Here is a 15,133-nt window from a genome sequence, read left to right on the forward strand (position 1 = left end):
TATACTATGTGGCAGTGTTATATACTACGTGGCCAGTGTTATATACTACATGGGCTGTGTTATATACTACGTGGCAGTGTTATATACTACGTGCACAGTGTTATATACTACGTGGGCAGTGTTATATGCTATGTGTACAGTGTTATATACTACGTGGGCTGTGTTATATACTACGTGGCAGTGTTATATACTACGTGGGCAGTGTTATATACTACGTGGCAGTATTATATACTACGTGGGCTGTGTTATATACTACGTGGTTGTGTTATATACTACGTGGCTCCTATATACTACATGGCTGTGCTATATAGTACGTGGCTGTCTGTGTTACGTGGCTTCTGCTACATGCTATGTGGCTGCTATATATATATACGTACATACATATTCTAGAATACCCGATGCATTAGAATCGGGCCACCATATAGTATATATATATATATATATATATATATATATATATATATATATTGTAGCAGGTCTCCACTGTCTGTGCACAGGGAGTACTCCCTTGGGTGCGGCAGGATGAAAACAGGAGGAGACATGGCCTTCAGAGCAGGATAAACAGTACAAAATGTCCTTAGCTGGGCTCCCTGCTCCCTCAGGCCTGTGGGCTGTGTTATATACTACATGGCAGTGTTATATACTACGTAAGCTGTGTTATATACTACGTGGCAGTGATATATACTACGTGGGCGGTGTTATATACTACGTGGCAGTGTTATATACTACGTGGGCTGTGTTATATACTACGTGGCTGTGTTATATACTACGTGACTCCTATATGCTACATGGCTGTGCTATATACTACGTGGCTGTCTGTGTTACGTGGCTCCTGCTATATGCTACCTCACAAGACACAGATCATGTACCAAATAACAGCCTCCATTATGTCTTGAGACACACACCTGGGGTGAGGTATGTAGGTGACTAGACCCTAGTGATGTGTCGTTCGCGAGTGATCCAACACAAAGAGCTGGCTCCCTGCTGTGAATGATGGGAGCCGGCACCCCAGTGAGAGCCACTAAATTCTCTGAATGGCTCTCACTGGGCGTAAAATCTCGGTATTCAGCAGATGTAACTCCACCCACCCGAACCAAACTCCATCCACTCATCAATTTATTTAGTTCCTAGCAAGTAGGTGGAGTTTCTGTGGTAGGTGGGCGGGGTTTTGGACGCCTGAACATGTAGTGAATAGGGATCCATTTAGGATCCAAACAGAACCAGCTCTTTTTGGTGAGCAGAGCCATGAGCCACATCACAAAAAAGAGCCAGACTGCCCATCACTACTAGACCCACCCATCTCTCCAAGTCACCTGGAAGCTTTCCCAGTGTATAGTAAACCTCAGCAGTAGATCTGCTGAGCGAAACAAGCCCAGGCTTCCATCAAAGGGCCACCCACCTCTGTGATACATGCCGCCCATCAACCACATGGCCAGTCGCCATACAACTATATATATATATATATATATATATATATATATATATATATATATATATATATATATATACTGTATATATATATATATGGAGAGGTAGGGAGGCAGATGGTCTTATCAGTGGTGTTGTGCTGCCCGGGTCACAGTTCTCAGTCCAGTAGAGGATTCTGCTCTGCGGTCGGTCGGTCACTCTGTCCAGGGCCGGCCTGAGACAAAAAAGCAGCCCTGCCACACAAATCCCACCAGCCCACCCCCAATCAGTGGATTTTTATTTACTTACTCCAGCAGTTTGGGTTTTTCAGCGCTGGAGTGGCGCTTCAAGTTTAAACCCCCTAACTTCAGAGATATTATCACCAGCATCTTCCCCGCTTTTCAGCACCGCTCTGGTCTCATGGTGCCATTTTTTAAGCGCAGCTTCTGACAGTTGGAAGTCAGAAGTTACATCACAAGCTGTCAATACAAGGTTATGAGAGCCAGAACGAGGCCAGGAGGATGGTCTCATAGACTTGTATTGAAAAGTGACCTCCGTGCCACTCCATGAAACACTAGAGCTGCAAGCAGGTCACTTTTCACAGGAGACGCAATGCTGGAGACCAATGAAGGCAGCGGAAAGTGAGTATGAGACAGGGGGCAGCAGACTTACATTTAAAGTACCACTCCAGCTGTGCAATAAAGAAAAATGCTGGAGTGGTGCTTTAAAGGAGTTATTTGAGGAGCTGCATGTGAATGGCGCCACAGTGTGCAGGATCGACCACAGCTCTAACTACGTGATGCTCTTCAGAGCTCCGGTTCTCGAGATTATGGGGGTCCCAGAGATTGGCAAGTTATCCCATATACCGAGGAGAGGGGGCTACTTGGAGTAACCCATTTAAACAGGTTTTCCAAGATTTGTTTTTGTTTGGTCAAAGGAATATAAAAAATAAACCAATAATGACAAACCAGACATGCAATACAGCCTCTCCGACAACAAGACAGAAGTGTGTATATACAGTGCATACACAGAATAAGGCCCTGTTCACACGTTCAGTATTTTACATCAGTATTTGTAAACCACAACCACAGCCTGCACAGTAGCAGTTATCGGGTGTCAGGACTCTGAACATTTTTTACCCTTTGTGCATTACTGTCCTTTTCCAAGATGGCGTCTTTGGTCTCATGTGCACTGTCTTCCTGCTATAAAACTCCACCCCAGCCTTCAGTCTGTGCTAGAGTATTCTGCCTTGCATCCAGCTCCTGACCTCTGATTACTCCCTGGCTATATACCTGCTCCTGTGAACCTGTGTGGTGATCCTGCTACTCTGCTCTGAGTTCCTGCTGCATACACCAGTTTCCAGTAATCCTCCTTCATCTGCTGCTCGTGTTTACTTCCATCTCATTTGCTGGACATGTAAGCTGTTTCTGCTCTGCAAAAACCTGAGACTATTAACCAGGCCTCCCTGGTTGAGCTAAGATATGATTTGAACTGCCTTATAAGCTTATCTATCTGTGTTTGGACTAAGACAAGGATTTATTTGTGTCAAGTATCCTCAAGAATAACTGTGCTTCATAGACTTTCTGCTTGATTGCATTTTCCTCTGAAGTTTCCTGAAGTTGTATTTGATATTTGCACCAAGTGTTGTGGACTTGAGTTTCTCTCTGCACCTGTTTGAATCACTGTGTGATAATATAGACTTTACCACTTATAAAACTGTGTCCTGTAGTTGTCTTGTTCCACACAAAGAGTCTCCTGAGTTATCCCCTATAATTATTACAGAATACTCTAGCCATAAAAAAAAGGAGACTACTGGAACAATGACTGCAGAGAGCAGATTAGAGCAGGTGTTTTCCATAATTAGATCACTGCAGAAAGATGTGGAAGGTCTGCAAAAGACGTTTGGAAGCTTTGAACACAATCAACAAGTGTTTGGACAAACTTTGCAGGACTTGAGCAACCGCATGGCAGCCCAGGAAAACAAGGTTGCTGGCATAGAGTCCCAGTATGGATGGGCTTTTCAGGAAATAAGCACGCAAATAGCTGCACAAGTGACTTTACCCTCTGGGCAACTGCCACCAGCTAGCCCACCTAAGTTGCCCCCAATCAGATTTAATGGTGATCGCGACAAATTTCGTGGCTTTGTGAATCAATGTATGCTATATTTTGATGTGCATGCTGACCGTTTTCCTACTGATAGATCCAAAGTACTGTGTGTAATAATGCTACTGACCTCACGAGCGCTCGCCTGGGCGAATCCGATGATTGAGTCTCGTGACCCACCGTTAAATAAATTGGATGATTTCTTGGCTGCTATGGCATTATTTGATGACCCTAATCGCCATGCAACTGCTGAATCTGCTTTGTTGTCTTTACGCCAGGCTAAACGTTCTGTTATTGAGTATGCCACTGAATTCAGGAGATTAGCGGTAGATACCAATTGGGACAGTTATGCACAATTGCCTATTTTTAAAAGGGGTCTGTCTAGTATTATAAAAGATGAACTAGCTCGCTTTGAGTCACCACAAGAGCTAGAGACATTTATACAGCATTGTGTGCGCATAGACATTCACCTTACTGAGTGTAGGCAGGAGAAATTTGCAGCATATAACCGTATTTCTAACTTTTCCCTTCCTTCCAAAGAGCCTGCAGGTAAAACCTCTCGGGAGGTGGAGGAGGTGCCCATGCAAATTAATTCCGTTCAGAGGCACGAGATCAATGAGCGCCGGGAGCATCGCCTTCGTGAAAGTCTATGTTTCTACTGTGGCCAGTCTGACCACTTCTTGATCAATTGTCCTAAGTGTCCTAGACGGCCTAACAAGGTGCTAGCAGCAGTAGGGGAGTATGACAACTGTGATGATGAATCTGACATCTCTGAATGTAGCCTGCCTTTAAACGCTGTATTTCATTCACTTTCTACGACTTCACCCCCAAGGAGCTGAAAGAGAAGAACTCTCACTGTTCTCTCCCTATTAAGATCCTGTGTTCAGGACAGTGGATTTCCAGTGCAGCTATGATTGACTCAGGTACAGGTGGCAATTTCATGGATATCGCATTTGCCAAGGAACATGGTATTGAGATTCAGCAAAGAGCCTCTCCAATTACCATGGAAACAGTGGATGGGTCACCTTTAATCTCTGGGCCTGTGGATCAGGAGACCGTACCCCTTGAAATTTTGTTGGAGCCTAATCATCAGGAGAAACTTTCTTCCTTGCTAATTTCTTCTCCTCATTGTCCTGTAATTTTAAGCATTCCTTGGTTGCGTTCTCAGAACCCAATTATCAACTGGGAGACCAAGGAGATTATCTTTCCAACAAGGAGCAACTCAGCGTTAACAGAAGCTGTCCCTGAGTCCACGGCTACGGAACCAAATGTACAGGTATTTTCTTTACCTCCAGCATATAAAGAGTTCTCTGACATCTGTGACAAGGAGAATGCAGATCACCTTCCTCCACACAGGCATTATGACTGTCCCATTGAGTTGCTTCCTGGGGCAGCTATTCCTTTTGGTAACGTATACCCTTTGGCGGCACCTGAGCTTCAAGCCGTAAAGGAGTATGTTGATGAAAATCTGGCCAAAGGCTTCATATGTCCTTCTTCCTCACCAGCAGGGGCACCTATATTTTTTGTAAAAAAGAAGGATGGGACCCTGAGACCCTGTGATGACTATCGGGAACTCAATAAGGTAACCGTACGAAACCGTTACCCTTTGCCTCTGATTCCCGAATTACTGGAAAGAGTCCGCCATGCTAAGGTGTTCTCTAAACTGGATCTTCGTGGGGCTTATAATTTGGTGCGTATTCGTCCAGGGGATGAGTGGAAGACAGCATTCCGATGCCGGTATGGACACTTTGAACATCTCGTGATGCCCTTCGGGCTTTGTAATGCCCCTGCAACGTTTCAACACCTTGCTAATGACATTTTCAGAGACTTGTTGGACAAGTTTGTGGTGATCTATTTGGACGATATTCTAATCTTTTCTGACTCTCTACAGAAACATGAAGAACATGTCAAAGCTGTTTTAAGACGTCTGAAAGAGAACCATCTGTAAAACAAGCCAGAGAAATGCGAGTTCCATCGTTCTGAGATACAGTTCTTAGGTTATATCATCTCTCCCCAGGGGCTGAACATGGAATCTGGTAAGATTCAGGCTATCCTTGACTGGCGGGTACCCAAGAACGTTAAGGAGGTGCAATGTTTTATTGGTTTTGCAAATTTCTACAGACGTTTTATTCGAATTCTTTCTGATATTGTCCGTCCCATTACTTCCTTGACAAAGAAGGAAAAGCCCTTTAAGTGGTCATCACAGGCTCAAGAAGCTTTTGATCGGCTTAAGATCTGTTTCACCTCAGCACCGCTATTGATACACTCAGATCCAACACTTTCATTCATTGTGGAGGTGGATGCTTCTGATAATGCTTTGAGGCTGAGGGCTATTCTCTCCCAAAGAACTGGAGAGAAGGGTCTGCTACATCCTTGTGCTTTCTTTTTCCATAGACTAACCTCAGCAGAGAAGAATTACGATGTGGGAGACAAGGAATTGCTGGCTATTATTGCGGCTTTCAAAGAATGGAGGCATCATCTGCAAGGAGCTGCACAACAGATCATAGTGCTAACTGACCATCGCAATTTAGAGTTCCTTAGATCCGCTAGATGTCTTTCTCCTCGTCAGGCTCGTTGGAACTTATTTTTAAATCAATTTAACTTTGTTATCTCGTACCGTCCAGGTTCTCGTAATGGGAGGGCTGATGCTTTATCCTGAATCCATGCTGCGGATTCCGTACCTGGAGCCCCATCCAAGACCATTCTATCTGATGCCAATTTCATCGGAGTTATCCACGATCAGGACTTGTGGAAGGAGTGCAGGGAGGCCTATGACGGTGATGTATTTCTGGCCAACCCACCTGTAGATATTAATCTTGTCTTTAAGGGTGGCATGTGGTTCAGAGATCGACGTATCTATGTCCCTGAGGTCATCCGTCTGCAGATCCTCAAGTTGGTACATGACTCCAAGTTGGCTGGTCACAGGGGGGTACAGAAGACACAAGAGTTCCTGAGCCAATTCTTCTGGTGGCCAACTTGCCTGAAGGATACCAAGGACTATGTTCTCTCTTGCGAGGTATGTGCCCGTTACAAGACTCCTCATGTGGCATCTACGGGTCTTCTACAACCATTACGTGTTCTGTCCCACCCTTGGGGGTCTATATCAATGGACTTTATTGTGGAGCTGCCTACATCGGGGGGCATGAATACAATCATGGTGGTAGTTGATCGCCTGACTAAAAGCTGCTCATTTTGTTCCATGCACCGGCCTCTCCTCAGCTAAAGATTCAGTGAACTTGGTTATACAGAATGTCCTTCGGTTGCATGGGGTTCCGGATGAGATCATCTCTGACTGTGGAGTACAGTTCACTTCAAGATTCTGGAAGGGGTTTTGCTCTGCACTCAATATTAATGTCTGTCTCTCTTCCGCTTACCATCCCCAGACAAATGGTCAGACTGAGCGTACCAACCAGACGCTGGAACAATATCTAAGATGCTATGTCAGCCATCTCCAGAATGATTGGTTGGAGTTGCTGCCGTTAGCCGAATTTTCATATAATAATTCTCAGAGCGCCTTCACTAAATTTACACCTTTCTTTGCCAATCTGGGTTATCATCCGTGTATTTTACCTAGGTCTCCAATTAATTCTCCGGTTCCGGCAGTGGAGGAAAGGCTGACTGCGATGAGACAAAATCTGGAGGTTCTGAAGGAATTCCTGATTACAGCTCAAGAACGGAACGTTATTAGAGATGGCTGATAGATTCCGTAAACCTGCACCCATGTTCAAGGTAGGAGATTCCGTGTGGTTAGCAACTAAGAATTTGAAGTTAAACGTTCCTTCACAAAAACTTGGACAGAAATTCATCGGCCCTTTCAAGATCAACGGTATTGTGAGCTCTGTGGCCTGCCGGCTGAAGCTGCCTAGGACTATGAAGGTACACCCAGTTTTTCATGTATCTTTACTAAAGCCTGTATCTCCTAATACCTTCCAGGGACGTGTTGTGCCACCTCCGCAGCCTGTGGTGATTGATGGGCAAGAACAATTTGTGGTGGAGGAAATGATTGATTCCAGGATTCGCAGGAATCGGCTCCAATATCTGATAAGATGGCAGGGATATCCCTCTGAGGAAGACTCTTGGGAACCTGTGGAAAACATCAATGCCCAACAGAAGATTTCTCATTTTCATCAGAGATTCCCTGAGAAACCAGGTCCAGGATCATCCTGAGGCCGCTTCTAAGGAGGGAGTAATGTCAGGACTCTGAACATTTTTTATCTTTTGTACATTACTGCCCTTTTCCAAGATGGCATCTTTGGTCTCATGTGCACTGTGTCTTCCTGCTATAAAACTCCACCCCAGCCTTCAGTCTGTGCTAGAGTATTCTGCCTTGCATACAGCTCCTGACCTCTGATTACTCCCTGGCTATATACCTGCTCCTGTGAACCTGTGTGGTGATCCTGCTACTCTGCTCTGAGTTCCTGCTGCATACACCAGTTTCCAGTAATCCTCCTTCATCTGCTGCTCGTGTTTACTTCCATCTCATTTGCTGGACATGTAAGCTGTTTCTGCTCTGCAAAAACCTGAGACTATTAACCAGGCCTCCCTGGTTGAGCTAAGATATGATTTGAACTGCCTTATAAGCTTATCTATCTGTGTTTGGACTAAGACAAGCATTTATTCGTGTCAAGTATCCTCAAGAATAACTGTGCTTCATAGACTTTCTTCTTGATTGCATTTTCCTCTGAAGTTTCCTAAAGACTGCTAAGCTGTTTTAATATTTGCACCAAGTGTTGTGGACTTGAGTTTCTCTCTGCACCTGTTTGAATTACCGTGTGATAATATAGACTTTACCACTTATAAAACTGTCCTGTAGTTGTCTTGTTCCACGCAAAGAGTCTCCTGAGTTATCCCCTATAATTATTACATCGGGTGTACATAAAAGTGATCCAATAGCTGCTACTACACATGCGCCGGCTGTGCCATCTTGGAGGAGGATATTTTTTTACTGTACAAAGATGGCACCGGCCTAAGCATATGCATTCCTGCCACCTGGCCCAGCCTGGCCCTGGACATCATCATCCAAGGCCTTTTAAGGTTGATATCGGTGAATCTCTGTGACAATTATGCATTCAGTGTTGTGTTATGTTGCTATTTGTTTGCAGTTTGTCACTATTCAGTTTCTTATGCTACAATATTCTCTACAAGCACTTGGGACTTTCTGCAATCTGCATTAATCCATCTGCTGATTAATCCATTTACTGCTATAAGCATTACAAAATGCTATCTAGAGACTTTTCCTATCATGTTTCAATCATCTATGTTAATTCCTGTGGTTTCTGCATATTGCATCTACAGCTACCTGCTGTTTCACCCATCATCTGCTGTATGTATTATGAACCGATATCTAAATACGATTCAAATGATGTTGTAATTTTCTCTGCAACACACCTGTGTTTTTTACAACCTTCATCTACATCATGGTTCCGACCAGCTGTTGATCCCCTCACCTGCTCTCCAGTGTTTATCTACACCTAGCTTTGTGGCTTCCAGGATGTCCTACACCACTTGTTTGCTTGTTGTCCAGTATAGCCCATTGTGCCATCACCCTTGGCCTGTGTAACCTTCTGTTTGGTGAATCCACATCACCAGGTGAGCCCTAAGACCTATTTTGTGGACTTGTGAGAAAGATCTTTCAACTGAAGGCAAGAAACATCTTGGAGATCTGTATCAGTTGAGCTCTGGTCCATATAACATTACTATATTTCATTAAATTAGTCAAAATAAAAATGTTGACCTATTTTGATTTTTTTTAAAGAAAAAGTTAGTTTGAATAGTTTGCTTTACATTTCTGGTAAAAAGTACTTGATTATGAAATCAGCTTTAACATATGTTATTTATAGTACATAGGAATTAAGAAACGAGAAAAAATAGTAGAAATGTAAAAAACAAAAAAGCAACATAACAAGATTAAAAACAATGTATCCAATGTAACTTTAAACTAAAGCAGTGCACTAATGTACAAAATGCTAACATTTAACAATGAGCACAGTGTATTCCTATGGTCAACCGACAGACAGAATGATGGCATAACAAAAAGAAAAAATATATAATAGGGTAATAGTGACACTGCAGTTTATTGACATGACTTGGGTAGCTACTGGGAGATAATCTTACCAATGCCGGTGGAGACAGAAAGCTTCTGTGTCATCAGTCCTAGACTCTTATTAAAGGGGCTGTCACAAATATTTATCACCTATCTGTAGGATACATAATAAATGGAAACAACCCTTATTAATTCTCTAAATGGAGATATGAATAGAGCATTAGTGTGCAAATTACAACTTCAGAGAGGAGGAGGACCAGAATTCTAGTGCTATCTATTGGAAGTAGCAAACCTAAAAGCCATATAAACCTTTTAACGATCCTTGCCAAATGAATTAGGATAAAACCCAAACCAGAATCTGGTTGAACTGAGTCTATTACACCCAAAACCTATGAATAGTCTCAGATAAATCCACCAAACGCCTTCACAAACAACAACCGCAAACCATCATCTCCTAGCAATGCAGCATAAGCTCATCTGGCAAAGAGTGCTAGCCAGGGCCCAGATTATTTAGTAGATTGGAGTGGCTAACAGTGAACAGCTGAGAGCCATAATGCAGGAAAGCTTCTAAGAGCTCTCAACTGAGCAGATTAACCCCTGCACTGCTAAAAGAAACTTGCAACCTTTAATATGAAGGTGAAATGCTTCTAAACAGGGCAGTAGTAGGGAGAAATCTGACACTGCAGTCTTCTGGCCCCTCTCTATCGCAGTAAACCCATGACATATCTGTTCTGTTGCCCATTGGCCCTTGCATGTCATGATTGCAGGGCACCGATAGGATGCCATGGCAGCCGGGGATTTACTGAAGGTCAGTACTAAAATAAAGAGTTTGGTGACTAAATTAGTATATATGCTACAAATGAGCCAAAATATAAAACTTTGTAAATGCCACATTAACATCTGAAGGAGAAACTTTATCAAACTAATATTTAAAAAAAAAACAATTATAACTAGTTTTATGAATACAGCCTGCTTGCAATAAATTATACAACCTGTGACTCAAGAGTTAAAGGTGTGTTTCCATCAAGAACATTTATGGCTTATCAAAAGAATGTGCTTGAAAAATGCCCAATAATTGTGAATCCCACTGCACCTATCTCAAGAATGTAGTTCTGACCATTATAGATAAAATAAAAAGGAATCAGTGCACATTTTCAACCTATTTGTAGAATAACCCAATGTTCGAAAGTGGACATCAAAAAGGTGTGTGAATGATCAAAGTGCACTGTGTTGTTGGGGCGAAGTTAATGTTTCAGTAATGAATATTTGTTCATGCACAAGAATCTAAAATAAAATATCATAACATAATGATCCCCTGCCTCTAACTGCTGAGGTGATTCATTTAACAGGGTTGCAAAAAAGCTTTAAATTCCATGAGGCCCCACAAAGTCACAGTCCATGTTAACCTTTTGCTTGTGAGTTCCATATCATTCAATGTTATTAGTATTTTTATCCATCTAAGTGTCAGTTGCAATGAGACCATCTAAAAATATTTCAAGAGTAACCGTTGTTTTAATCTTTATTTAAAAAAATCAATAGTACACATCAAAATAAAAAAAAACTTTCCAATATAATTAAAATGATGGTTACACTTTAATCCCTTTCCGATGTTGGGCATAATAATACACCCACGTCGGAACCCCTCCCCTTGATGTGGGCTCTGGCGCTGAGCCCACATCTTTTCCGGCACATGTCAGCTGTTTTTAAACAGCTAACATGTGCCTCTAACAGCCACAGGTGCATTTGCGATCCATCTGTGGCTGTTAACTAGCTAAATGCTGCTGCCAATCTCTGACAGTGGCATTTATCGTGCGCTTACTGATAGCGCTTCGGAAATCCTGCCCACGGCGACCCCATCACCTGATCGTGGGTCACCAATGGTCGGCATGACTAAAAGAGGTCTGAAGCTGACCTCTATGGTTGTCACTACTGGATGGCTATTAGCGCCGCCCGGTGGTCAGCGCTCATAGCAAATGAGCATTTCTGCTACACACAGGTGATCTTATAGCATGTTACTGGTAGCACAAAGTAACTGGAAAAGCAAAATGTCTCCTCACCCACCATAAGAAATTCAACAAATTCTCCGCTCCCAAATCCAAATGCCCCATCCCTTCTGAACCCCACTGCGTACCTAAACCACATATTGCATCCACGTTTGGCATTTCTGAAACAATGAGAGCCTGCCTAACTTACAGATGCATGCTTCCAGAAGCACAGGCTCGGCATAATGTACTGGTGCCTGCAACATACTGGTCACTACAGCGTACTGGTCACTACAATGGCAGTTTGCAATTTTCACTCAGCAACATTCATTGCTGGAATCAAAATCATCACTACACCTGTAGATAAAGTCACCAAGGCGTATAGTTTCCCAAATGGGGTCACTTGTGGGGGGATTCTGCTCTTATCAGTTAGGGCATCTGTATATGGAATCTGCAAACTCTTTTAGGAACATTCTGTGCTCCAGGAGGCAAATAGCACTCTGTTTCTCCCCAGTGTCTCAGTAGTATTGTACAGCCACATATGGGGTATTGACACATTCAGTAGAAATTGTGGGACAACTTTTGGTTCCATTTTTACCCACTTCTTGTGTGAAAATGTAAAATCTGGGGCTAAAACAAAATTTTGGTGGTAAAAATGTAGTTATTTTTTCTTCACTGCCCAATGGTATAAAATTCTTTCTGTAACACAACCGTGGTGTCAATATGATCACTGCACCCATAGATCTAAATACATTTTTTCTAAATTTTTCCTTGATGGGTCTAGTTTCCAAAATGCGGTCACTTGTATATGATTTACCCTGTTTAGGCACATCAGGGACTCTCCAAATGGGTCATAATGTCCGCTAATGATTCCAGGAAATTTTACATTTAAAAATTCAAATGACGCTTCTTCCCTTCTGAGCCCTGCCGTGCATCCAAACAGTAGTTTTCTCCCTCATATGGGGTATCGGCCTACTCAAGAGAAATTTCATTACAAATTGTATGGTGCAATTTCACCTGTTTTTCTTATGAAAATACAAAATGTGGGGCTAAAATAATTTTTTTGCGAGGAAAATGTGATTTTATTATTTACACGGCTCAACGTTATGACCTTCTATGAAGCACCTGGGGGTTCAAGGTGTTTACCACACATCTAAATACATTCCTTGGGAGGTCTAATTTCCAAAATAGGGTCACATGTGAGAGGGTTTCCACTGTTTATGCATATCAGGGGCTCTACAAATGGGACATGATATCCGGTAATGATTCCAGGAAATTTTACATTCAAAAAGTCAAATGACGCTCCTTCCCTTCTGAGCCATGCCTTGCGCCCAAACAGTTTCGCCCTCATAAGCGGTATCCACATGCTCAGGAGAGATTACACAACAAATTTTGGGGTCCATTTTTTCTTGTTTCCCTTGTCAAAATTAAAAATTTGGATCTGAAGTAAATTTTTTGTGAAAAAAAGGTAAATGTTCTTTTTTTCCACATTGCAAAAATTCCTGTGAATCACCTGAAGGGATAACTTCTTGAAAGTGGTTTTGAGCACCTTGAGGGGTGAAGTTTTTAGAATAGTGTCACTTTTGGGTGTTTTCTATCATATAGTCCCTTCAAAGTGACTTCAAATTTGATGTAGTCACTAAAAAAATGGTTTTGTAAATATTGTTGGAGAAATTAAAAATCGTTGGTCAACTTTTAACCCTTATAACTTCCTAACCAAAAAAAGTTGGTTCCAAAATTGTGCTGATGTAAAGTAGACATGTGGCAAATGTTACTTATTAACTATTTTGTGTGACATATCTCTGTGATTTAAAGGCATGAAAATTCAAACTTGGAAAATTGCGAAATTTTCAACATTTTTGACAAATTGCCATTTTTTTCACAAATAAATGCAAGTCATACCGAAGAAATTTTACCACTATCATGACGTACAATATGTCGTGAAAAAAACAGTTTTAGAATCGGTGGGATCCATTGAAGCGTTCCAGAGTTATTGCCTCATAAAGTGACAGTGGTCAGAATTGTAAAAATAGGCCTGGTCATTAACGTGCAAACCACCTTCGGGGGTAAAGGGGTTATGGTAGATGCCACTGTATTGATCATATCCCCAGCAAACAGCTGATTTGGCTGAAGAATGGTTTCATCACTTATAAGTTTCTCATACAAGTGCAACTGCAGGGGAAATCTCTATGATTCCGTATATGTCTTTACAGACGTGAGGACAAGTCTGGTCATTGTGAGACAACCCATGAAATAGTTCCGTTTTCCCCTGCCTTTTCCTATATACTTAGAATATATGAAGGTACTAAAGGCTTTTTGTGCAGTCATATATTTATATATTTTCTCTATGATAAATCTCACCTTCAAAGATACAAATGAGTCAAATAGAAACTTATATTGTCTGCTTATATATAGGATAGTATACCAGCAGCACTAATACAGAAATCACCTGAGGTGAGTTAGCAATGTGAAATTCTTCATTCAGCAATGGAAGTGGTCAGTGTGGCTTTCTTTTGAAGCAGCACTTATTGTAAATAATCTGATATGGTTTCAGATTATATGGTTACATTGTTCTTCTTCATTAAAATATCACATTTTGGAAAGTCATCTTTCTGTCTGTTTTGTGGTGTCAGTGTGCACTGAAGATCTTTTGCTGTCATCAGAGCATTTCCTATACCCATCCCAAAAGAGAAATTGGGTGGAAACTTGATTTAAAAACTTAAAGAGTATGAGAGAGTTTGAAAACCATATTTTACAATTATATTCAAATATATTAATCCTACAAAGAACAATGGAACAAAACTGCTCTCAATAAACTGTGGTGAGACTAGTATATATAAAATATAAATTTTATTAATAACTCACTCACAAATATAAATGCAATAACCACATTAATATATATGGACAAGTGAGAAAGAGGGGAGGAAAAGCAGTTACAGGCGTCTCCATTTGATTTCCTTAATGCGGCCAGCAAGGGCACATAATGTCAATCATTTCATTATAATTATACTCTACTCAGAGTCAATAACAATCAATAAAGAGTATCAACCCCTAGAATGGTTGGCATAAAATATGTCTGCAAACAAATGTTGCTGCCTTACCAAACTATACAGTGCCAATACAGGACGCAGAAAATTCTTACCCATGTGGGGGGGAAATTGAGAGGATCAATACCGTATGTAACTGTAGCCCCGACGCGCGTTTCACGAATTCGGGCTTCTTCGGGGGGCTGTATATTCAAATATAGCCTACATAAAACTGAAAGCTTGGAGAGTTCACCTCTCAATCCTGCTGCTAAGGACCATACTACAGGGTGTAACCCAGGAACAGAAATATTAACACATTTTCAAAATAATGTCCAAAGGTGGTCAAAGTAATAACTAGTTTTGGCATATCTCTAGGATCCAACCTCCATGACCACCAACCTCCAACCTCCATGACCACCAATCCACACTGTAAAGCCCCTTTCTTGATTTTATACTGCACAGTGGCATGCTAGCCACACTCTTTGTTGGGAAAACCAGGAATGAGGCTGCAGTAGTAAATCAGCGCTGTAATTCCTTCATTCTTGGGATCGATGGAGTTCACCTACATCAAT

The sequence above is a fragment of the Ranitomeya variabilis genome, chromosome 2 (assembly GCF_051348905.1).
Source record: "Ranitomeya variabilis isolate aRanVar5 chromosome 2, aRanVar5.hap1, whole genome shotgun sequence".
NCBI lineage: Eukaryota > Metazoa > Chordata > Amphibia > Anura > Dendrobatidae > Ranitomeya > Ranitomeya variabilis.